This window comes from Anser brachyrhynchus (assembly GCF_964034855.1).
Source record: "Anser brachyrhynchus genome assembly, chromosome: 12".
In the NCBI taxonomy this organism is placed as follows: Eukaryota; Metazoa; Chordata; class Aves; order Anseriformes; family Anatidae; genus Anser; species Anser brachyrhynchus.
In genome coordinates, this window is record NC_137707.1 from 13803150 (window position 1) to 13826605 (window position 23456).

Sequence of the window (23456 nt, forward strand, 5' to 3'; positions counted from 1 at the left end):
ACGAGAGGTCACACGGATGCTGAAGGCAGAATTGGGAGCCAGAGATTTCAGAAACAGTCCATCAGACCTTCAGGGTCAAGAGGCTGTGTATTCAGGATGGCGCTTCAGGATCCACACTGTATGCTCCAGCAGGAAGGGCAAAAGGAGGACGGAGCAAGATTTCCTGCTGGAGCAGGAACAGGTCCTTGTGCAGCCCACCTCATGCCAACACATTTCTATTCAGCAGACAACTGAGTTGGCACTACATATGTGCAGAGCCTCTTGGTAGCAGAAGGAAATCCAGGTATGTACAAGTATATTTTACACTGTTACTGGAGTGCTGCATGTCCTGCAATGATCCCAGTTTTACCAGGTACGTGACCTTGCTGAAACAGGGACCATCTGTATCAGAAAGGACAGCAGAAAGGCTCCAGGAACAGTGCTTTTCAGATGCTAGTTTATTGCCTTTTTTTGAATTCCTGTTCTTTCCTACGAGTCTGTCTCTGCTACGGGGGCTAACTGATGTTAACACATAACACCTTGGCTGTCTGCACTGCTTTGTGACTCAGATGGAGAGGAATCTCCTGTGGTTAAGGAGTATGGCAGGGAGGGCAGGGCCAGCTGGTGATTTTCGGATGGAATCTTTTTTTGGTGAGAAAAATCTGATTCACTGGAACAGCAACTTTTCCTGCAGGATATTGCTCTGACACAGCTCGGGTCTGGAAGATGTCTCAGATTTAGGTTGGGAACGTCTAGACAGACTTGGAACAGCTGAGTGCAGCCCTCCTGTAATGGCCCACAGGGGCTGATGCTTCCCTCGTTTGTGAAGCAGGACACCTGTATTTGTGGCCACCTCTGCTCGCGTTGCAGTAAGAAGCCCTCCCGCACCCCCCACATGCTCCTGGAACCCCAGGGGTGTTGGCTAATCCGCAGAGGTTTTCTTTCATAGCTTTGTTAATTGAAAAAATTGGAGAAGTCTCACATTTCTGCCAGCTGACACAAAACCAATTATTATTACTATAATTAATTGGCAAAGAGGAGCTCTTATCCTGCATTTGTGCTTACAGCAAGCTAGTGAAGACGACCTCCTTGTTTCATTACCTTTACCCATGTCCCATTTGTATATCCCTATTTCCATCCCCGTACATCCCCATCCCTATTTCCCATTGGGCTGGATCTCTTTGGGCAGCTGTAGGGTTCACAAGGGTATTGGGACAGTGTCACCTCCCCAGCCCGCTGGGGAATCAGATCCCTGGGGTCCACGCTTCCAAAACGTGACACTGGGATGTCCCCAACCCCAGGAGCTCTGGTGCTGGAAGATCCTGTGCACCTGTGTTTCTGCTGTATGAAGAGGAGATGGAAAACAAACCGAGCTGCCCTAGGGACTGTTTCTTCGGTCACTGCAATGCTTAGACGTGGAGGAGCACTGGTGCTGAGGAGCACCACGACAACCTAGTTGCATGGGTGGGAAAGACAAAGAGTACGACACAGACTGCACGGCCAGGATCAAAACCCTTCTGCAGCCTCTGTTTAATGAAACTGATGAAAAATCACAGGGCACCGACCTGCTAGCACTGGAGACAGAAGCTGCTGGAGATTTCAATGCCGAAAGAGCTTCAAGTCCCCAGAACATCAGGTCCTTACGGGCTGAAGATGTCTCAGTACTGTATGGAGACATCATCCCATAAAACTTAATGGGGTGGAGTCTCTATGCTTTGAAGACTTTATGAACATAAAGTCTTTTTCAGAGAATACTTAACTTCATTTTTTAGTGCCCAGAAATCCTTCTAGCCCTCCGAACAGACTGCTCATTTTCGAGAAATAGTATTGGTGACTCACACCTCAAAGCCAAGGCAAACGAAGAACCTTGAAGAGTTCAGTTAATTTCAAAAGCTTGTTTTCTGCCCCGGAGGGCTTCGTGAGCTCAGTGAATATTCATAAATCATCGGTATGGCTTTCCTGCCCTGCTGCAGCTGTAATTCTTCTCCTTCCACAGGTTCTAAATAACAGAAGACCTGCTAAAGGCCAGCGGGCTCGGGGCTGCCATCCAGCCCACGGACACGCTGCTGACTTCAGATGGGACCGTGTGCTTAGCAAGCTGCCCAAACTGTGCTGCAGTGAGATGCTTTCGTTTAGGGAGGTAGGAATTCTTTCATATGTTACCTTGAATAAGGTAGGGAGGATTTACAGGCGTAAGTCTCAGATCTGCTCATCTCTGATGGCAAAGAGCATCTGAAGCTGGGCAGGGCCTCGGTGCCTCTGGCCTTTGTGCATTTAACCGGGCGTTGCTTTCTGCAGGGTATCAGAGGGAATGTCACGGTTGTCATATTTTCTGTGCTGGAAAACAGCTGCCTCACCTTTCCTGCTACTGGGACATGCAGCAATCCCCTGTGATGTGAGACCCAGTGCAAGTGGGTTTGAGCAGAAGACACCGAGGAGCTGCGATGGCAGAATGGGAGCGCGCAGGGACAAGCATCTCAGGCCACAGGTATCACGTCTGCTCGGGCCAGCCGTGGGGCTCAGCTCGCAGGGCAGGGCATTATTTTGATTGATGCCAGCGGAGAGAAGCTGCAGCAGCTCTGCAGTTCCCAGGAGTCTCTTTTGGGGACTGTGAGGCTCCCTGCAGGAGCTGCAGCTGGGGCAGGGCCCCGGCAGGCAGGAAGGCTCCTTGCTCCTACTGAACGGGAGCAGCTCTGTCCCAGACTGGGTTTTATTTTGCCCAGCGAACCATTCGACTCTCGATTTTGTACACCCAGCAAAAGCAGGGGAAACGAGCAGTTTTAAAAATACTCCTCCCCCCTACCAAGGATAAAGCCCCTCTGTCAAGGAGCATGGGGCCATCCATGAGTCCATGCATTTGTTAGATGCTTTAACGAGCAATTAAGGATCCAGGAAGAGAAGATTCCCCTTTCTCTTCTCACTCTCCAGGCTGCATCTCAAGCTGGGAATGACATTAAAATCTGCAGCCCCCTCTGGGCCCAGCAGGTAGGTTTTTAAATACTGCCTGATTGACTTTTCTCCTCCCGCCTCCCCCGGGTCTGGCGCTCCCTCTTTTCCCGAGGTGAGAGGCGCTGAGCCTCCTGCCACGCTTTGCGTCTGTACTGAAGCGAGCAATTAAATAAAGCAAAACAAACCAGACCAACCGTCCCCCCTCCCGCCCCGCCTCGCAGCTCCCATCCGACGGGGATTTAGTTAATGAATATCACGGTGGTATTTCAGCTACCTCAGGAGCTAAAAATAAGCAGCAGCCTGCCCCTGGGACCGCTGGAAGGAGGCACAAAATGGTGCAGTGCTTCCTCCTCCATCCCTGCCCCTGCACGTCCCCAGAGAGTCCCCTCTGTGCTCTCGGGGCAGATGCCTGGACTGGCAACACGAGCAGCGTTCGCCATCTCGTCTCTGGGGCGATGCTGCGAAGGGTGCCGTGATTTCCAGGCTGATGGGCATGCCTCCAAAGAGGTCTCATCCGCTCGCTTGTGTCTTGGGAGGCTAGGACAGCTCGCTGCCTCCTTAGCTGGGTGTCATGGCGAGGGCTGGGGTGATTTAACGCGGAGCTGATGGGTTTTTGGGTTTGTGCCGGTCTCCTTCAGGCTGGTTCTTATCTGGGAGGAGTGTGACCCCGTGCATCCTGCAGCTACATCAAGTGGCTGGCGTTTTTCACTGCGGGTCAGACCCTGACCTCAAGCTGATTGTCTTTGGGTTATTCATTACCGAGAGCAGGATTTGTTCAGCTCTGTGTCACTCCCGAGTGCTGAATGTGTCCACCTACAGCATGAAAATCGGAGCTGGCTGGCTGGGCGTTGGCTGGGAGAAAGAGCCGAGCTCCCAAACCGTGGGACCGTAAATTACACGCTCGGTCTCTAACGATCAAGCTAAAAGACCAAATAGCCCGTTGTTAAAAAGCAAACCTACACTCCAGTGGGCGACTGGGGAGGGTTCCGTCCGGCCAGGACAAAGCAGGGTTACAAGACAGTGAAGTCCACAGACAGACGTGAAGAAGCAGCTTGGTAACTTTCTGGGAAGTCACCGAGTCTTTTCTTTTCACCCTGCATTATGCATCTATCTTTGCATCAGACATGCAGTATAAATCCAGTTCACACGGGGAGCTGTTTTCTCACTAACCTGGACATAACTACAGTTATTTAATTGTCTCCCATATGTCATTGTCACCAAGCACACAGGGGATGTTCAGCAAGCAAACTTACGACTTCGCTTGCAGCAGCCACATATCCCAATTAATTTGTTACCTCGCTGGAAGGAAGAGGGGCTCCCCATAGCAGACAGACATTACCGGCAGTCATGTTTGTCTGTGCAAGCTATTATTTTTCATCATGCAGATATAAATCACTCCTAATTATTTGTTCCTCACCCAGCTACGATCTGGGCCTGCAAATGTCAGCAGAGCTGCTCATGCCCTCGCCACCACAGAGTTGCATTGAAGTGGGGCTCCAAGGTCCCCATCTCTCTGATCATCCCAGGGTAAATCTCGGCTGCGACCCTTTGAAGCTGTCTGGACATAAATTAGGGGACGCTTTTTCCCATTAAGCAATAGTATTCTGGATGGAGAGACTTTAGGGGAAAGGGAGAGACTTTTAGGAGAGACTTTTAGAGACTTATGTGAAGCTATGTGGTACAAATCTGCTAAACCTTATACAGCTGCACTGACTTACGCTCACAGGAGAGCTGACCCCACTGTGTCATATTCTATGGTGCTTTCCTTTGGAGAACTAAATCTCAGTAAATATCATTTTTTGCTGTTATTTACTCTGATTAATCAGACATGTCACTCAGCCTATCTCAAAGGTTAACACTGGGGCAATTTCCTCTGGTGGCGTGTTGTACTCAAAGCTGCATCTCAGCATTTCAGAAAATCCATGCAGTGCAAGAAAAAGAGAAGCATTAAATCTTACCGGTAGTGCAAGAAAAATCAGAGATGTGGTGCTTGTTATCAGCAAGCCAGTCTTGTATAACCCAGCACAACTGAAAATAGGAGTTGCTGTGCCAAGCCAGGAACCTGGGTGAAATCAAACTGATTTCTTCACAGCATCCAGCATCTGCAAAGGATGTCCCTGGAGGGGGGACTTTTTTTTGGGGACCAGATCCTGGCCTCAAGGCACAGCTGTATGCATCTCTGCCACTTCAGGGAGAGAAACGAGGACCTGTAACTCGGGGGCAGAATGTGGCTCATAAACCAAAAACCACCTCCTTAGACAGCAGCTCAGAAATCTGGACCGTGTTTCACAGCTGAAGTGTGGCTGCATCACAGCAAAAGCTGGTTATTTTCACACTATTTGCAGCCTGAATGAATTCTGGAAACAAAGCAAAGCTTGGGAATACGCGTCTTCCAGAGTCAGTCAGGGCCCGGGTCCAAGTCCATAGGAGTTTCTGTAGACACCGAATAAACAGTCACACATATGACTCTCCCCCTCACTCACCCTCTCTCTCACACATCTGTGTTTCAGCGCTGACCTCCGAATCTGTGGAAATCTGTCTGGCACGAAGCCGCTGCCGTGCGCCGCGGCAGCGATCACCTTCCCCTCTCCTCTTTCAGACACCCACCCACCTCCACGGTTAACCCAGGCCTCCCACCTCTGCCTGGCATTTGGCTTGCCGGGCACGCAATCTGACAGGCCCTGGAAGGCCCTGAGCTGTGATAAAAACCTCTTCGGTGGCTTCAAGCCTAACCCTTCAGGGCACACCTCGAGGTGGGCCCCAAAAGCGCATCCCCCCTGCCCGGGCCTGGCCGCACTCTCCTCAGAAAGGCCCTGACGCGGTGTCTGCGGCCTGCAGTGCCTGCGATGGTTTTGCACTGAGGCAAGGCCCATGGTGCTCTCTAACAACCTGCAGGCAGCAAAGCCAAGCCTGCCAAATTAAGTTAGTGATGGCTGGCTTTCCACAACGTCACGCCAGCCCGTCTTCCACCCTGCCTGTGTAGAAGAGCTCACGGAAAGGTTGGGCGACTCGGGTGCGGTGCCAGAGGGCTGCTGTCTGTCTGCTCGTAGGCAATTTTGTACAGAGAACAGCCCGACAGCCCCAGTGACGTGCACGGCTCTCTTCCCGAGGTTGTGCTGTCTGGCTAGCAATTAGCAAAGCCCTGGTTTTCATATCCTTCTGGAGCCAGGATGGGCCCTTCACCTCGGACTGCCTTGGCCAAACAACGTGTGTGTGTCTGGTGTTTGGTCTAGGATCTCCCTTCCTCCCGAAACGCCGTTACTGCTGTGGTTTCTGCCTGCTGCTTCCTGTTTGGGGAGACACCGAGCCGGGCTGATAGCGGAGGTTATTATGGCTCCAAAGCAGCTTTGTCTTTGGTACTACTGTGGTTCCTAGCCATTCTGTGTGATACCGCAGCTGGCCAAATAAAACTGGCAAGCCCTTAGGTGGGTACAAGCCTCGTTCCCCCCTCCCTGTTTGCTTGGCCCTACTGACGCTGCCTGGCAATCCTGGGACCTGATGAAGGTGAAATTTTGGCTGACGGAGGTGAAATTTTTGCATGGACTGGATGAAGCCCTTGGGCTGCCTGTTGGCCACCTCCATTGGAAGAGCTCCTGCAGCCCTATATCCTGTAGGAAATAGTGCTTCCCTCACCAGAGGAGTGGGAAAGTCCCGACACCCAACAACACAGACCTCAGCAAGGCAAGTCATCTGCCAAATTCACCTTGTTCAGGAAATCGTGGGGCCCTCCCCTGTTCTTGAGGAGCTCCGAGCTCCTGAGCTGGGTGAGGCAAACACAGTGGAGAGAGGATCTGGTTTTCCATGCAAGGATGGGAAAGCCAGGAAGCATGTGTGAAATGGGCTCAAAATAGGTCCTGAACCACTAGCTGCAATGAAAGGTAAGGAAATGACACCCAGTCTGTCCCGGTCACAATAATTCAACAAAGCAGCTGGCCGTGTGGAGCACCTGGCATAGGTTTTACTGCCACGCTACGCGGGGCTATCTTGGCACACGAGTGAGATGGACAAAGCCGCAGCACTTGTTTCCACGCCACTCAGAACCAATTTCCTTTTTCTGTCGCAGGAAACCTTCTCCTTCATATTATATATTCACATCCCCTGCAAGGGAGCAGGTGGAGGCACTAATAGGTGAAAAAGTGGCACCATGTCAGCATTCCTCTGAGGACAGCACACTTTGGTGGGTCCTCAGACCTACAGGCACTGAGCAAAGGGCCTGGGTAAGGGACCTGCGAGCCCAAACTTTATCCCTCGCTCACAGAAAGGGCTGTCGGTATCTTCAGGCACACACAGCGCTGCCCACCAGGGAGAGGATGAGCGAGGGAGGCGCAGATGGGGGACATTAGCCGCATGGCTTCATGCTCTGCAGGGAAGTGCTCTGACGTGGCGGTGAGGAGGGGACTGGGAGCATGGAAAGCCGAGAGAGCAAAATCCTTGCGGTGCATTGCTCTCGCTGCTCTGCCCTTCTCCTCTCTCTAAAATCTTCTCTGCTGGGTGAAAATCCATAAAATTAAACAGCAGTGGAGTGCTTATGTTGCAGTAAACGGCAGGGGAACGTCTGATATCCCACGGTGGGAGAGCAGCTGGGGAAACTGCATCGGCTCCTGCGATGTGAAAAATAAATGACTGTCCTGCAGTCCCTGCGAAGCGAGGGGCTGAACACGGGCTGGGTGGGAGGGATTGGGACTCCGGGAACACACTGGGGCCCCAGGGAGCCTCTGTTGGGTTCAGGAATTAACCATGGCTTCAGCCTGCAAGTTTTCCTCTCTTAGGATGTCTTAAAGATTTTCCACATCAGCATCGCTCCCGCTTAAGGGTGGCAGGGCAGGGGGGGGACACCGACTCTGTCCTGAGAGCTCTCCTAGCCACAAAGGGGAAGGGGCATTGTCCTTTCAGCAGAATGGGAAAATAGCCCCGGCAGTGGGAGCATTCCCAGTACAAAGCAGAATTTTTTAACATCTCTGGCTAAATGCCGCTCATGTATGATGATTTATAGGGCAGCGTCCTCCTGCTGGGAAGCCGTGCAGTGCGGGAACCCAGTAATTAGTCTAATGTTCAGGGCTCGATGCTGAACGGTGGGTGCTAATATCCACTCCACAATTAATCCAGCAGATTTATCAGTGTATCGTACGATGAAGGACCGAGTCTGTAGGTTGCAGTTTCCTGAAGGAACTGCCGGTGTTTCCATCAGAAAGAGCCTTGTTTCATTTTATGGTCCTATTTTACTTGGTGATCTGTATTAAAGATGCATACTTAGAGGGCAAGGTGGACAGAAAAAATCCACACACACCAATAATCCTACCAAATTTCAGCTCTCTGTGGCATCTTGGTTGCCTCTTTCCTTCTCTATAAGCCATATGTTCTCTTGGGATATCTGGTTAGGGATTTCTTCCTGCTCTCCACTGAAATAGCTACAGCAGGGGGTCGGTGCGGTGTCCACAGCCCATGCTGTCTGCCTGACAGGGTGTCCCAAAATTATTTCTTACGTTGATGGTGGGAGACCAGGTATCACGGATGCCAAATAATAATGGATTTTCCACTTGGTAGCAGAACTTAAAATTAGATGATGTGAAAAATCAGCTTGGATCAAACGCTTTCCTCTGCCTTCCTCTGTAAATCCCCAAACCTCTGAAAATCTCACTTCACACCCAGTTAAAGCACTTTCCTTAAGCCCCACCAATATACTTCATCTTGGTTTGAGTTTTTCAGGGCGTGGGACGTTATTGTTTGAAATGCGGGCCAATTTTCAAGCAAAAAAAATCTGTTTCCAAATGAAAAGTTGGAAAAAATCACCAAAACAAATCACTCTGGCCTTTCAGGAATGAAAATTTCTTTTCTTCCTTTTGAAAAATTCTCCAGATTTTCAAAGAACCTCATCTTGGCCATGATTACCTCTAGATTTTGACCACATTTAACAAGTTTTTTTGTTTTCTTTTAGACTGTTTTTCAGTAAATCACCACTCATCAAATATTTCTGTCCAGTTCTAGCAATAAGCACACCAGGACCCTGCTTATCAGGAATCCTTTGTTTGCCGCTTATTTACAGTTTTAATTTGGATTCGACCCACAATTTTCTGTCTTTCCATCTGGTATTCCTTCATCAAATGCCTCACAAGATGATCACTGCTGAGTGCAGATGAAAGGGTTTTACTCGTGTTCGACTTGAGCTTTACATGAGCAAAACGGGGTTCGTAAAGTCTGACATCTACACGCCCCAGGAAATTGTGCCAGAAACAGCTTCCAAAATTCAGTGAGGCTGCACATACCCCGGGGAAACGTTTGAAAACGCTGTTCTTAAAGCTTTTGGGATGTCTGCAAGCCCCCAGAGTAAATCCCAGTGAAGCAAGCCCTTCCTCCTCAGCCTCTGGAGAAGAGCAAGAGCGTGCGGACCTAGGGTAAAATGGAAGCACAGAGTGGCAGGATTAATGTTGTAGCCAAGGGTTTTTCCAGTTCCAGAGGAAGGAAAATGCTCTGAGGAGGATTTATGGTCAGGATGGACGTACACGTGGCGAGAGACAGGATGGCACTGGGGTTTTATAGCTGTCCTGGCAATCAGCTGAACATTAACTAACAGGGTATCACGTACGGCAGCGAGGGCACTTGGGGAACTGAGTCACTTCTGCAAACTCGCCTCAGCTTCCTTTGTTTGTTTAAAGAAGTACTTTGGGAAGAGGGCCCCCAGAAAAACGGCAGTGCTTTGCTTTACACAGCTTTCCCTATCAAGCACGATTATTTTCTGGGGAGCCGCTATAAAAAGATAAGATGGAAAATCTGCTCTTCTTTGTGTGCAAACCTGCAGTTGCTCCAAGATGTTCCCTGGCAGCGGCTCCCGATGCAGCCAGCGAAGACAGCTGCCCCAGTAACGCACACACCTACTGCCTTCGACTATGCTGGTTTGATCCTCTTTTCTTTTTCTTTTTTTTTTCAGTCACCAGCTGCACACAAGCAGCGATGGAGCCACACAGAGATCCCGGAGGCCTCTGTGCTCACGTTAACGTGGCGCAGGGGACGGGCTGAAATGAGATGAGATGCCGTCTGCCGGTCAGCAAGGTTTCCCCCATGCCTTATCATTACTACCGCCTTCATTTAGCTTCCCGTCCTCTTAATTTCCAGCTGCCCATGAAGCCTCCTCTGCAGGGAGGACCGGGATGTCTAAGAAATGGGGAAGGAGGAGCATTTGGATGTGGTCCCGGTGGGAGAGGAAGAGGGATCTGATGGGGTCTGTAGACTGAGGACACGGGTGGAGAAGTGGCTGTTGGAGGTGTCTGCGACTGCCTAGAAGGAGCCCCAGAGTTTATGGGGGATGAAAGACAAATTTGGAGCTAGATCTCTCCTGTGCTGCTGTATCTCCAGCAAAATCAAGACACCAGTGCCTGCAAGAGGCTCGGAGGATCTCTTCCTTTGATCAGCAGGGCTTACAGAGACTCACCCTCAGCGAGTTTCTGCTTAGCAGAGCCAAGTCCGCACTCACAGATTTGCCTATATATCGTTACGCGTTGCTGCAGAGAAACGCTGTCCTATATTTTCCTTACAGTAGCAGCAATAAAGTTCCTCAAGCCTTTGGCAGGGCACAGATGGGAGAAGGGGAGATAGGGCAGGAGGGAAACCTGGTGGCCTGGGGCCACCTCTGGTCACCTCTGTCTCGTCTCTGCCCGCGGCTGGGCGCAGGGCTCAGGCTTTGTTTCCTGCCAGGCTGAGAAATGAAACAGAAAGGCCACTTCTGGGGAGCCAGGTGTGAGTGTTTCCACTCCAGGGGAATCTGTGCTCAGGGCTATTAGCAAGAACTTTTATTTTCAGAGAGGGTAGATAAATGGGACTTCAGGTGCAGCATCGGATGACAGGTTAGTCCATAAAATAAGATGCCAGCAGAGAAATATCTTTATAACGGCTTAACGAGGATAGGCAGAAATAGGCTGGGGGCCCAGAACAAATCTTTGATGCTGTTGTGTTTATTTATTATTTATTCTTCTGGCACAAATATAGCATCAAAGAATGTCAAAACCAAAAGGCCCGTAACCTGCCGTAGCTGGATTAGTCCTACATCTCCGTGACCCTAGTGTCACGTAGTATTGGCAAGGGTGCCCAGCAGCAACGGGATAAAAGAGCCCTTGGTCCAGTGAGGAGGCACCAGAAAGGACAGGAAAATCTGGGAGCATCTTGCCAGCCTGGGCACCTGTGAGTCTCAGCAATGATGGAAAAAAGGCATGAAACAGTAAAAGTGCTCATCTGTGCATATCCCTCTGTGATACATGTGGGGAATCCCCCTAAAGCACGGCGCTGCCCTTTGCAGAGCATCTCAGGCTCCGCAGGGAGGCTCGTGGTGGTGGCACCAGTGCCTGCAGCCAGGAGGGGAAATCGCTGCAAAGCCCCAAGCCCTGCCATCAGACCCCTGTGCAGCTGCAGCCGGGTAGCGCTCAGCTCCACAGCATCCTATTTCTGCGCTCTCCTCCTTCGCCTCCGCTGCTTCCCCCGCTCTTTGCGAGAGCCACCCCAGCCCCGCCAGGCATCCAGCTGCTGCAGCTGGGAGCCCCCTCGCATCCCACGGAGCAGAGGATGGTGCTGGCATGAGGAGCAAGGCCTAGATACTGATTTAAAAAAAAAATAAATATATATATATATACATATATTCATTTTTTTCTGCAATACTTTTGCTGGCTTGGAAATATTTCAGCTACCAGCAGGGGATTAGGGAGCTTCTTTTAATCAGCTTTTGTTTCTTTTTTCTTTTATATACACCTTTGCAGAGGGGAGAGTAGCAGCCTACAAGGAAGCATTCGCCCCATGGGGGCCAAGGAACGGCACAAGTCCCGTCCCTTCCCCAGGGACCCCCCAGCAGCCCCGCACCTCTCCCATGGCCACGCTCAGGGCAGGAGGAGCGGCACCACTCCGAGCTGGGGGGCTCCTCGTGCTGCTCCCCAGCTCGCCCCGTGGCACAGGGCAGGAAAACTCGGAGTTGGGCTTGGAAAGCTGGCTCTGCCACCATCGCTGGCCTCCAGCAACGCCCCTGCATGCGCAGCGCTCCCCGGAGATGCGATTCTGGCAGGCGAGCTGCGCCGCAGGACATATCCCCAGCGGGGCGAGCGATGCCGGCAAGCCGCTCGCCTTCCCTCCGCCTCCTGTGGCTACTTTCTGCGCTGGCTACGAGCCCGCTGCATCTTTGTGTGGTTAATAAAAATAACCTACAAGTAGTCGGGAGCAGACAGAGCGATCCCAGAGACTCCAGCCATCGAAGGGGCTTTGTTTCCAAGGCGACATCTTGTCTCCTAGCTGCAAAAGGCCACGGGAATGAAGGCAGCCTATGGAAAATGAATAGCTCGATGACAACAACAACAAAAATCTGCTGGGGAGCGTATCAGGAAGGGAGGGGAGAGAAGGGTGTCCTTAGGGGGGGCAGGAAAGAGCCAAGAGTGGCTGCACAGAGCAGGGAAATGGACAGGGTGCGATTTATCCCCCGAGAAGCACAGTCCTGCCCCCATTGAAATGCACAGCGCCGCTTCCATCGCCTTAATGGGAGCAGGGGAGCTTGCACAAATCAGCTATTCTTTTCTTTCCCCTTTTTTAAGCTACAGTGTTTGAAGATCCGAGCTAGTTAAAAATAATCCATTGTCCGAGGCAGAGCCTTCCCGGGTCCCGGGAGCTCTGCGGCATTGATGGGAACCACGCCGGGTCCCTGCTGCCTCCTGGCCCCGCGCCGCGGGGCAGCGGGACGGGACATGCCGCGGGACATCCCTCACAACCTTCCCATTACAAAAGAAACCCGTTTCCCCCCCATTTTTGAGGCTTCCAGAGCTGTACAGCATGTTACCCTGAATATCCACATGAACCCGAGCTGCAGAATTAACCCGGTTTGGTTGTGCTAAGGCTGAAGGTGGGCTGTGCCCCCCGGCCCACCAGTGACACCCATGGCCCTGTCCCACAGCACCCTGCCCGGATGAAGAAAGGCTGCGGTGCCATTTAATGTGCTCCTCACCCTTAGGTGAGTGGCTGCAGTGGTAAATGCCCCTGGGATTGTTTATGGGATTTATATCAGACTGGGAGAGCAGAGACCTTGCCTGCAGATGCCTTGCTCTTGCTTTCCCTCCCTCCCGTCTCATGGGAACACCTAAAAGCTTGGGGTGGTGAATGCCAAGCCAGCTGCTGGATCTTTGGGTCAGGCTCTGAGGAGGAGAAGAAGGAGGAGGTGGAGAAGGAGGAGGAGGAAGAAGTGTGAGCTTTTCCCCAGGCTGGAGCCAGCCTCAGGTCGGCACAGGACAAGGCGGCCCTGGGAGCGTGGGCTCTCCCCAACCCATCAGCACGAGCAGGACGGGACATCTCCTCCTGCCTCTGCTTTCCTGCACCCCCTCTGTCAAGAGCAAACATGCTCTCCCTCTCCTTTTCCTCAGAGGCTCTTTTGGATGATGAACGACTTGCCCATTGATGTCCTGCCTGACGCTGAGACATTTTATTTAACGGATGTCTTTCCTTTGTACCTTCTCTCAATCAATACCATGTGAGTGAACGGTTTGTGAAGGGAGAGCCGCTGGCTCAGCCTGACATGGGAAATGCCCCCCCCGCGGTTTTTTTTTTGCACCCTCTACTGTGGGCAGAGCAGATCTGCACGGATGGATGACTGCTATTTATTATTCATCATCGTATGCTATGCAGAGCTCTATCTGAGCAAGTTTTGAGACTGAGCAGGTTTGCTTCTCACTCCATCTCCTTGGAATGGTTTTATTTCAGCTTAATGCCAGGGAATTCCTCCCAAACTGCCCCAGCAGAGAGCAAGCCTGGACAACTGAGAGCTCCTGGGGCTTGGGGCTGGACCGGTAGGGACAAGACTTGGTTTTAAGAATCACAAAAAGCATCCCTATGAGTAGCCCTGAAAAGCTGTAGCAAACAACAAAATGTTGGGGTTATGGTGGCTTCTCCTTGCCGGACAAGGCTTGCTGTGGTTCAGGAGACAGCGATCTTCCCCCGGACACAGCTTACGATGCCCTGGGCTGGTGTCTTTGATGTCAGATCCGCCTTCGGATGACATCAAAACCAGTACAGCAATTTTACCCTCTTTCCCACTGCTTTCTCCTTACAAGTACCAGCTGAGTGCAGTGCCCAGTTGATAATCTGCCTTAAACTCCTCTGAGGCGTTCCTGGACCCTGTTCCACAGCTGTAACTTCCATCATTACGTGCCTGAACTTCATTCCTATAGGAAACGATTCCTACAGACCAAATCTAGTTTTCACTTGCAAATACTCCAGGACCACTCTTGAAGCTCACAGCCACACTTAAACATGCCGTCTGCTTCTTTGTTGGCACCACCCTCTGTACAACTAGCTCTCAAAATAGCTCATAATATTAATACATGGGCTGGGATTTTCTAAAGCACTTGCTATTGACCTAACCTGATCCACACTGAGCTCAACTGTAGACTGTTATCAACGGGGCAAAATGAACACTCCTGAAAATCCCATTGCTTAGGCATAATAGAGAAAATAGGCTTTTCAGGATGAATTTTTACTGGCTTGTTAAAAATTCTCATCTAGATTTCTCTTAAAATGTAGCAGCTCAGATCTTTCATGGTATCTGCACGGACAGGCTTGCCATTATGTCTGAATGCGTAAGTGGTGGTCAGAGCTGCTGGTACAGCCGGCTGGGTGACCAGCTCCTGCTGTTTGCTGGCTGATTTCTCACCTTGTTTAACTTCAAGAGCCCTCAAGCAGGTGACAATACAGCTGTTACCCTTGGTCCTAATACAATCAGGAGCCGAGCACCCGTTGGACAGCCTGGAGTGCACCAGTCCCTTCCAGAAAACCTGCACAATTTTCTGTGCCACCCTTGTGCTTCCTCTGGCTTAGCTTGCTTGCTCGCTCTTGACAGACACACGCACAGCTTGGTGTCCAGACCCACGGCACAGAGACACACAATGCGCGCTCAGATCCCCTCTGCAGATACAAATTGTCAAGTTTTTCAACCTCCCTTTCAGCTGCTATCTTCAGGTCAAGCTGGAAACGCGTTTCCAGTACGTGTTTGCCGACCAGAATAAAGCTCTCCATAGCTCTTCGCTGCTTCTTGTGAGCCACCGTGTTTAGTAATGAGGCCATTGATGGAGCAGCGGTATGTTCTTTTGTCCCTGCCAAAACCCCACTCCCTCCTATTCAGCTCAACAAGATGCAAAAAGCCTGGTGCTGCCAAGTGTCCTTTCAGCTGCCAGAGGAGAAGCAGCTAATCAAACGAATGAAAGCGTTGGGCCGAGAGCACTGGTGCCAGGCTCCGGCCCCAGCTCGCAGCCCGCTGATCCCAGGCCGGCAGCTCGGGGCTCACAGCTGGCTCCGAGCGGCTCCGGCTTCACCCCATCCCACTGTGGGCACCGGGGATAAGCCAGGGAGAGTCATGGACTCACCAGCCCCATCCCTGCCTGGGTTATCCTACATCGGGAACACTGGTGTGCTGATCTCTGAGGCACACCACGCCTGCGTTCGCTAGTCCTTTTAACAAAATCCTTTTCTGCAGTGCCAGCTTCCTATCTCTCCCTGCGCCCCCTCCCCGCCCTTATTTCCCACATCGGAGAGAAAAGCCTCACACTGTGCCTTTCACGTCCCTCGGGCAGCACGTTTCAAGTCATCTTTTTCGCCTCCGTTTTATGCTGTGCCTGGTCAGAGAGGAGGGGAGGCTCGCTGCTGGCCTTCGGCATAAATATTTCAGGCACCGTATGGGTCGTTTTCCTTAACGCTGCCGGGTCAGAGGCCCGCTGCTACCTGATGAGCAGCTGGTGTAAACCAGCATCGCTGCGCCGCCTCTGCTGCTGCCAGGCACTGATTTACACCAGATGAGGATGGGGTTTGTTTTCGGCTGCATCCCGATCTACTTCTCCAGGACATTCTTCCATCTCTTCATTTTTAGCACTGGCATTAAGTATTTAGAGCATAAAATGACTAATTTGCCTCTCTGCAGCCGCTACATTTTGAGGCCGTCTGGGAATTGCTGAAGTTATTTGCCACCTACAGCCCAGTGAGTTTATTAAAGAGATCTTACGTTTCCGTGGCCCTTCGTATCCCAAATAACTTTGCACAAACCGCTTATTTACCACGGAGCCATCACCGTGCAAACGGCTGGGCCGCGGCCGCCGGTGGTATTAAGGGCAGGGGCTGTGGATATCCAGGCAGGGCCTCGACACCATGCCTAAAGGTTTAGGACAAGAAGTGAGAAGACTGCTTTGCCGAACGAACAGCACCAAGCTATCTCTTTCAGCTGGAGTCGCTCCAGTGCTTTTGGCTCTTCTAGAGCTCACAGACACCGTGCAGAATATTTAAGGAGGCAAAAAAGTAATCTGCACGCTTTGGATTTTGGCCAGGGTGCCGCTGTAAACGCTTCTCCTCTCTTGCAAGGAAGTGCCGTGGGCCTTTCAAAGGTCACGGGCGCTCGACTGATGGGTTTTGTGTCTCTCACACCGACACGGTGCCCCTCGTGGCGCAGGTAGGCCGAAGCCAACACCGAGCGCTGAGGCACCGGGCCTGTGGTGATGGGGCCTCACTGTGAGTAGAGGTGGCACGTCGGCCTTACGGCTGCTCTTTTCCCAGCACAACAAAATCCACCTGACAGCTCTGTGGGTAGGGGTAACAAACTTCTGTGTAACCCAGCTTAACCCAGCTTCCCTCCGGGCCTGCGATTCCAGGTGCTCCAAGTCCCAGCACCCTTCTCTGCCTGACTCCTCAGGCCGACAACACATGCCTTTATTTGCACTGGGTTTGTGGCATTTCCTGGCCCTTGCTGCACCTCAGCACGTTTTTTCCTCCTTTTTCTCTCTTTATTTTTATAAAAAGCTGCACAGAAACCCCTCTGACACCAGGGGCCTGTCAAACAACCAGCTGCAAAAAACCCACGCACTCCCATAACCAAGAAACTCCCCCTGCCAGCCTGCCAGGCCAGCCTGATGGACTCGTGATTTAATAAGCTCTTCCATTTTCATGTTAACTGTCCTCATCCCCCAAAAGGGTAATGAACACTGGCAGGATTTTTCTGTGTTCGTAAATATTTCCCTGCTGCTGCGTGCAGGCTGTTTTTGCCTTTCTGCGTAGCGGATGAAGATGGCTGCTCTGCCAGCTCGCCATGTAAATTTAATAGCATTCCGAAACCTCTGGCCTACATAAACGCGAACGTATTTCATCCAAGAGGAACCTGCTAGCGGAGGAGCGGCGTTGCTAAATCATTCAGAAGGTTATTGTTTGAAGTACGCACAGTCAACAGCGTCTCGGCTATTACAGCTCCAAAAAGTGGAGGGAGGTGGAGGAAGGAACGAGTGGGGATCATGGAAACCTCTCTAAATGAAGGAGCTTATGTGCCGAGATCAACGAGGTCTAAATGGGGCATTGCCAACCGGCAGGTCTGGCCCCGTGAGGATGGGCCAGCTGCAAGCAGCTCTACAAATTATTCACTGGCAATTGCTTTCTTGCCGCTGCCCTGACTTATTTACACTCCAAAAGATTTCTGAAGTGTGTTTATTTAAGAAAGATGAATCCGGAGGCTCTGGAAGGGGAGCGGAGCCTTCCGAAGAAATCCAGCCCCAGCACGGTACCTCTCGTTTCGCTCATTAACCCCTCCACGCGAGGAAGAGCCAGGGAGCGCACTAAGTGCTCATGCATTATGCATTAGTGCACCTCCTCACGAAATGCCGACTTGATGGAGGCTGGAGGTTAAGAGAGGCATTTCTGAGCCGTTCTCTGCTCCTCGGTGTCACGCTGGGAGATGGAGTGAGGTTGTGGGGGTGGGGAAAATCAGGGGGACGACAGCTCCTGCACCCAGACGCTGACTGCCCGAGTGCGGATGGGAAGAGCTGCACGGTGCCTGACGGACGTGTGCTCCCCTGACGTCCATTCAAGCACAGCACGTAACAGCTCTTAGCAAATTCAAGCATTTCAGCCCTCATTTAGTAAATTCCCCTCTTTCCCCAAGAAGTTCTGTGTCATCAGTACATGAAAGCTCCCAAATCCTCATCTTCAATGCTGTTAAGTAATGGGCTGTAATTCTAGGAACTGTGGGGACTTCAGAGAAGGCACCGGGTCCAAAAAGAGACTTGCACAGACACTTCAATTCCTTACCAAGCTTGTAAAGCAGTGGCTGGCAGAGCCCTGAGTTTCTAAGCTGTTTTCAGTCATTTAATTGGTGATGCAACTGTGTATATCTGCATCTCTGTCCTTTTACTCTTTACTGATTCATCCGTTCCCCAAGCAAATGTTGAAAATGAATTTGCTTTTTTTACACCTGCAAATTGCAGAAGCAAATGAACTGCCTGCGCAAGTGCTGTATTTTAAGATGCCAACCCAATCTCTGGGAGGGCATAATTAGGCAGATGTTTATCTGCCCCTAACGAGCTGGGCTCACACAGCAGCGAGCTGTAAGGGCTAAACCTGCCCACCCTGTGGAAGTATCCTTCAGCAACCCCACCTGCATTTCAGAGCCTCCCACAAGGGACATCATTGTCCTGGCTCTGAAGCAATGCGTCGAAGGCTGACTTAGCCACCTGTGGCTCACTTCTGCCCTCATCCACGCTAGCTTAATGCAGGGGTGGAATCAGCAGGGGCCTCAGCTGAGGAAGAAAAGCACTACAGATGACATATAGGTACGTGGTCTGTACGGACTAGAAGCACTACAGATGACACATAGGTATGTGATCTCTCTGGATGTCCAGTGACGAAAAGCTGCCTTGTTTGCAAACTCAGAGGACAGCCCTACTTAGTTATACACGGTTTGTCCGATGCAAGAAACATTTGGTGCTCTGCCTGCTCCTGGAGCAGCCCGGGGACGGCAATGCCACCTGGCTTGGCTTTTGACCAAGCTCCAGGTAAGCCATTGTCTTCTTGTTGCTTTGCTCCTGCCCGTGATGCTGCTCGGCCCCTTGGGACACCAAAGGGTTAGGGCCCATCTTGTTTCCACCTAAGTTCAGCTGCATGTGTAATTAATGGGGGTGCTTAGTCCCAGCAGCTCTGCAGCTCTTGTACAGGCACCTTAGACTCCACCTGGCCTTCCCAAGCTCTGGAACTAGAGCAGCACGTACTCACTTTTATGAGGAGTGAAATGTGTCTCCCACTGCCCAGCACTCCGAGTTTTGACTTTTGGCAACAGGCTTTCAGATTCCGATAATTCTCATGCGTCGCAAGGTGGCAAAGCTCTTAAAAACACAATTTAATTTTGGTCTCATTGCTGATCAGCCCAGTGGGAATTCTGACTTAATCAAACTTTAATGTTTTCCTTGTAAATTTCAGAAAAAGTCAGTAATTGGTCTGGTAATTGAATTTTCAGATCATGTATCAAAGGAATAATGTCATGCATGGGATAAGCAGCAGTCTGCCTCTGGAAGCCCAAACATCTGAAATGGAAAATTCTGCAGAATTTAGATAAAGATGTGAGTATACTGCTGTAGAGCTAAGAATAGACCGTATTATTTATATCGTCAAAGGAAGCGGTTGAAATCACAGAGATCTTCAGAGAGTAAAGATGCTCAGACAGTTATGCACAGGAATCGTGTTCATGGAGCTGAAGTGGAAAGCTACTGACGTCCCAGCACAGGCACGCCGGTCCCAGCAGGCCCAACAGACCAGGCTGCATTTCACGCCACAGAGAAATGTCAGCCTTCTCCCTCCTGCAAGACGCACTCAGGGTATCTTCCAAGTACCCAAGCAGACGGGAGTAACTCGCCTTCTGCAGAGATATCTTGTGCTCCATCGGGTGCGCCTCCACCATGCCCGAGTCCCAAAGCGCTGCATTTGCCCTGTGTCTCTGACAGAGAGCTTTGTTGCAGAGACTCGTTAGCGTTTTCCCATTGGGTTGTTCTCCAGGTCTAGGCCTTTTCAGAAGTTGCCTTCTGACTAGATCAAAAAATGAAGCAGCTAGTGGGAAAAATTCTAAGCATCCTTTTAATTAAAAATATAATAAAAAGAGGCCTCATAGCCATAACACATGACCGTGTTTCTCTGAAGTTCACATACTTCAAGAACTGTGCCCCTCTCTCCTGGGACTATGACAGCAACACTCAGCTTTTCCTGTCCTTCAGATGCTTGCAAGCTCAGAAGCCTTTCCACAAGTACAATAAATGCCCGCTTTTAATCCTTGCTTAATTTTTCCCTTTTCTCCTCAGCACGTTTCTTGTTTCTTCACTGATGTTTTCTGCCTTCCCCTCTTGTTCTCCATCTTTCCAGTCGAAGCTGAGCATCTCCAACCCTGAAGAATATTTGGATGGTGAGGGTCCTTCTTCTTCTCTCTGAGTCTGCAACTCCAGTGGCCCTGGTGAAATTGCTCCTGTTTACACTGGCATGCAGCAGAGGAGAAGGAGAGACCAGAAATCTGCTCATCTGCTCCTCTGTTTCCCCTGTGACACCTCTCTTCCACCAAGGCAAGGCAAAAAGGCACTGGAGCAGGTTGCCCAGAGAGGATGGGGATGCCCCATCCCTGGAGGTGTTCAAGGCCAGGCTGGATGGGGCCTTGGCCACCCTGATCTAGTGGGTGGCATCCCTGCCTATGACAGGGGGGTTGAAACTGGGTGGTCTTTAAGGTCCCTCCCAACCCGAGCCATTCAATAAAAATAAAAAATATAATTACAATAAAAAAGGCTAGGCGAGGTGAAGGCTGAGCATGCCCTGCCCACCTGCAGGACTGGGAGACAGATGCTTGGTAAGAAGCAGGCGTGCAGCCCTCTGAGATCCTCGGGTGCCAGATGAAGGTACCCACCTTCCTGTGGGAGAGATGCTCATGCTAATTCAGCCTTCTTTCACCTTTTTTTTTTTTGACACTAGATGTCTATTCAGCTTTGCCAATCCTGTGTCCATCAGAGCCAACGGGATGCTTGAGTTTCTCCTCTGTGGCGTGACAAGTAGAAGTTACATCGGTTTTTGCAAAACGAATGCGTCACCAGATTTTGGCAGGTGGTTCTCTCCCTGTCTCATTTAGACAGTATCAAATTCTGTCACTTAAGCAGTATCAAATGTTTTCATTACAGTAATGACAAAATATTCTCCTTTAATTTCTTCCTTTCACTTTAATTTTCCTCTCACCTCCACTCATCAGCTAGTATTGCTCTTTGCCGTGCAGCAAAAAGGAAGACATGCAAAGCGTTCTGCTCAGCTTTTCACTGTCAAAAATTCCCGCAGACTCAATTTCTCTGAAAATTGGGGGATTTTGAGAAAGCTGCATTTTTAGAAAGAAAATTACTTCCAGGGAAATAAATAAAATTGGCCAGAGCACACGTGCTGGCATTAGCTCAGCTCCTTCCATCTTGGGGAAGGGGAGTAGTTCTTCAATTCACTCATATGAATGCGCAGGGGGAAAAAAAAAAGGCTCTGATTTGTTTTGATGATTAAACCCTCCAAAAATATCAGTTTCCTGCCCATCATTCAGAGCATGTTCATGTCAGATGGCAACAAGAGGGAAAGTTTATCCTTGAAACCGGCTACCTCCAGCTGCAAGGGCCGCTTGCCACCTCTGGGCTTGGTGGTCATTCCCACCCTGAGCGCAAAAGCTACGGCAAGGTGGAAGGGTTGGTCATATTTGTGGACACATTCGTCTTCAGATCCATAAATGCCTTTGTTTCCTGTAGGTAGCTGTTTGTTTTTAGCTCCTTCTGTTAAGAACAGCAGAAATTATGTGCGAATGATCCACGAGGTGGCTTTTGCCTGACAGCATGCATGGAAGCAGCAACAAGGATCTCAGGTACTCTCACCCGGATGGTCGAGATCCAAGTGCAGCACTTGTGCGGTGTTGCTGTGGGGACAAGAAGCAACCCCCGGCTTCATCCTTTAGCGTTGTGATGGCGATGTCTCCTAGCACGTCACTGGGAAGGAACCAGGTCCTGCTTCCCTCGCCTGGGGACCAGAGCAGTGCCTGGACACGAGACTGAAGGCAGCCACCCACTGTGGGGGGGACAGAAGTCAGTCTTTCACCCTCTCACATGCACGCACACACTTTCAAGGCCAGGCAGGTCTAACGCTTCTAAATTTTTAAACCAGTTGTCCAGATGTTCCTGTCACTTCCCTGGTACTTGGCAAGGTTTCATGTCACTGGAGCAGCTCCTGCCCTGCACTGTGCGGGTGGACCAAGTCCTCTGAAACCATTTTGTTTTGCACAACAGTTCTCCTGAAGGCAGCATGAGTGACTCCTTTTTGAGTAAAACTCTAGAAAATTACTCTCCCCCCATACTGCAGCTTCAGAAAGGTCAAAGCATCAGCAGCGGATCTTTCTCAATGGGTCCAAGCTAGACAAATGTCTGCAGTTCCTAAGAGGCTCAGCCAATGAGAGAAAGGACACAACAAGATGCTTCTACTGCACTTCAGGCGTGGGACAGGCGAAATGAAAGGACCCCGGTGGGCTCACAGTCCTCCTCGAAGGAGGAGAGCGGAGGCTCGGGGCTGGAGAGCCCCCCGCTCCCTGTCAGTGCCAGGCTCTGTGGGGAGGGCAGGGGTGGTCACATCGATCTGAGCACTGCGTGGGGGGACAGTGAGGGTGGCGTCCCCTGCTGCTCAGGAGTGCTGACAGAAACCCAGCCTAAGAGGAAGCTCCAAAAGAGATGAGAAAGCTACTGACATGTGGGTGGTTCGGAGGTGATGACGAAGAAGCAGCGGAGGGGATGGGGGCTCCCGGTGGCACCTAACTTTCTGGAGTGAGATGTGAAACATCACACCCCGGGCAGCACCAGGGATGTAGCTGTGCCCTGAGCCAGCTCTTCCCCCATGCAATTCCCACAGCAATTTTCTTTTCCAAGAAAATGTCAGGGGAATAGGCTGCGATAGCCTAAGTTGTTGCCGTTCCTCTGGCACTGCTGTGGGGCCTGATAGCTATAAACTCTCCAAGTTACTGCGCAGTGCACATCCCGGGGAGTGCTACTGGGTGCATCCCCTCTTGGCACACCTGCCCCAGGGCCAAAAGCTTGTGCAAAGACACACCTTGCACAAAAACAGCGCCAGGTCCAACTTCCAGCACCTTTAAGGCTTACTAGAAGGAATAGTGTGGTTTTGCAATGGAAAAAGCAGGAGAACAAGGGTTAACCAAACAGATGTCTGCTGTAGCAGCACTGACAGGGCAGCAGAAGCAAGCTGGACAGCGAGGGTGGGATTTAGGAATTATATCTCTGAGCATCGTCGGGCTCCCGAGCAGAAACAGCTGCAGCTAGTTTCTGCTGAAAGATGCTCTCAGATATTTGGGGCCCAGCCTCACCAGGGAGCTCTTCTTCAGGTGATTACACAGCCAGTACTACTCATCTGCTAATGATCTTCTGCTAATGATGGTGAGCAGAGCCACATAAACGGAGGCACCGGTGCACCCGAAGGGCTTTTGCACTGGGGACTGGGGAGGGCAGGATGTGGGAGAGCTGAGCGAATGCAGGGGAATGCTTTAGGAGGCACCTCTCTCTCTCTCTGCCTCCGTTAACTCAAGACCTTTGTGTACTCAAGACAATAAGTCATGTTAAAATGCAGCAATTAGGGCATCTGTAAGAAAATCCATACTCTGCTTTAAGGGGCTTCTGACAAGCGATACCAGGAGATTAGCAGAACTCAACAGGGCTCTGAAG

General features: G+C 51.0%; 1 protein-coding gene and 1 long non-coding RNA gene across 4 annotated transcripts in view; one reads left to right on the forward strand and one right to left on the reverse strand.

Moving 5' to 3' along the window:
• GNAO1 (G protein subunit alpha o1) overlaps positions 1-23456 on the reverse strand; it is a 137431-nt gene that overhangs the window by 49270 nt on the left and 64705 nt on the right. The gene's annotated exons all lie outside the window — the stretch shown is intronic.
• The window catches only part of LOC308176314, an 87360-nt gene continuing 63904 nt past the window's right edge, over positions 1-23456 (forward strand). For both annotated transcript variants that reach the window (XR_013938225.1, XR_013938226.1), the window contains exon 1: positions 1-23171. This is a non-coding gene — a long non-coding RNA (uncharacterized lncRNA). The remainder of the gene's footprint in view (positions 23172-23456) is intronic.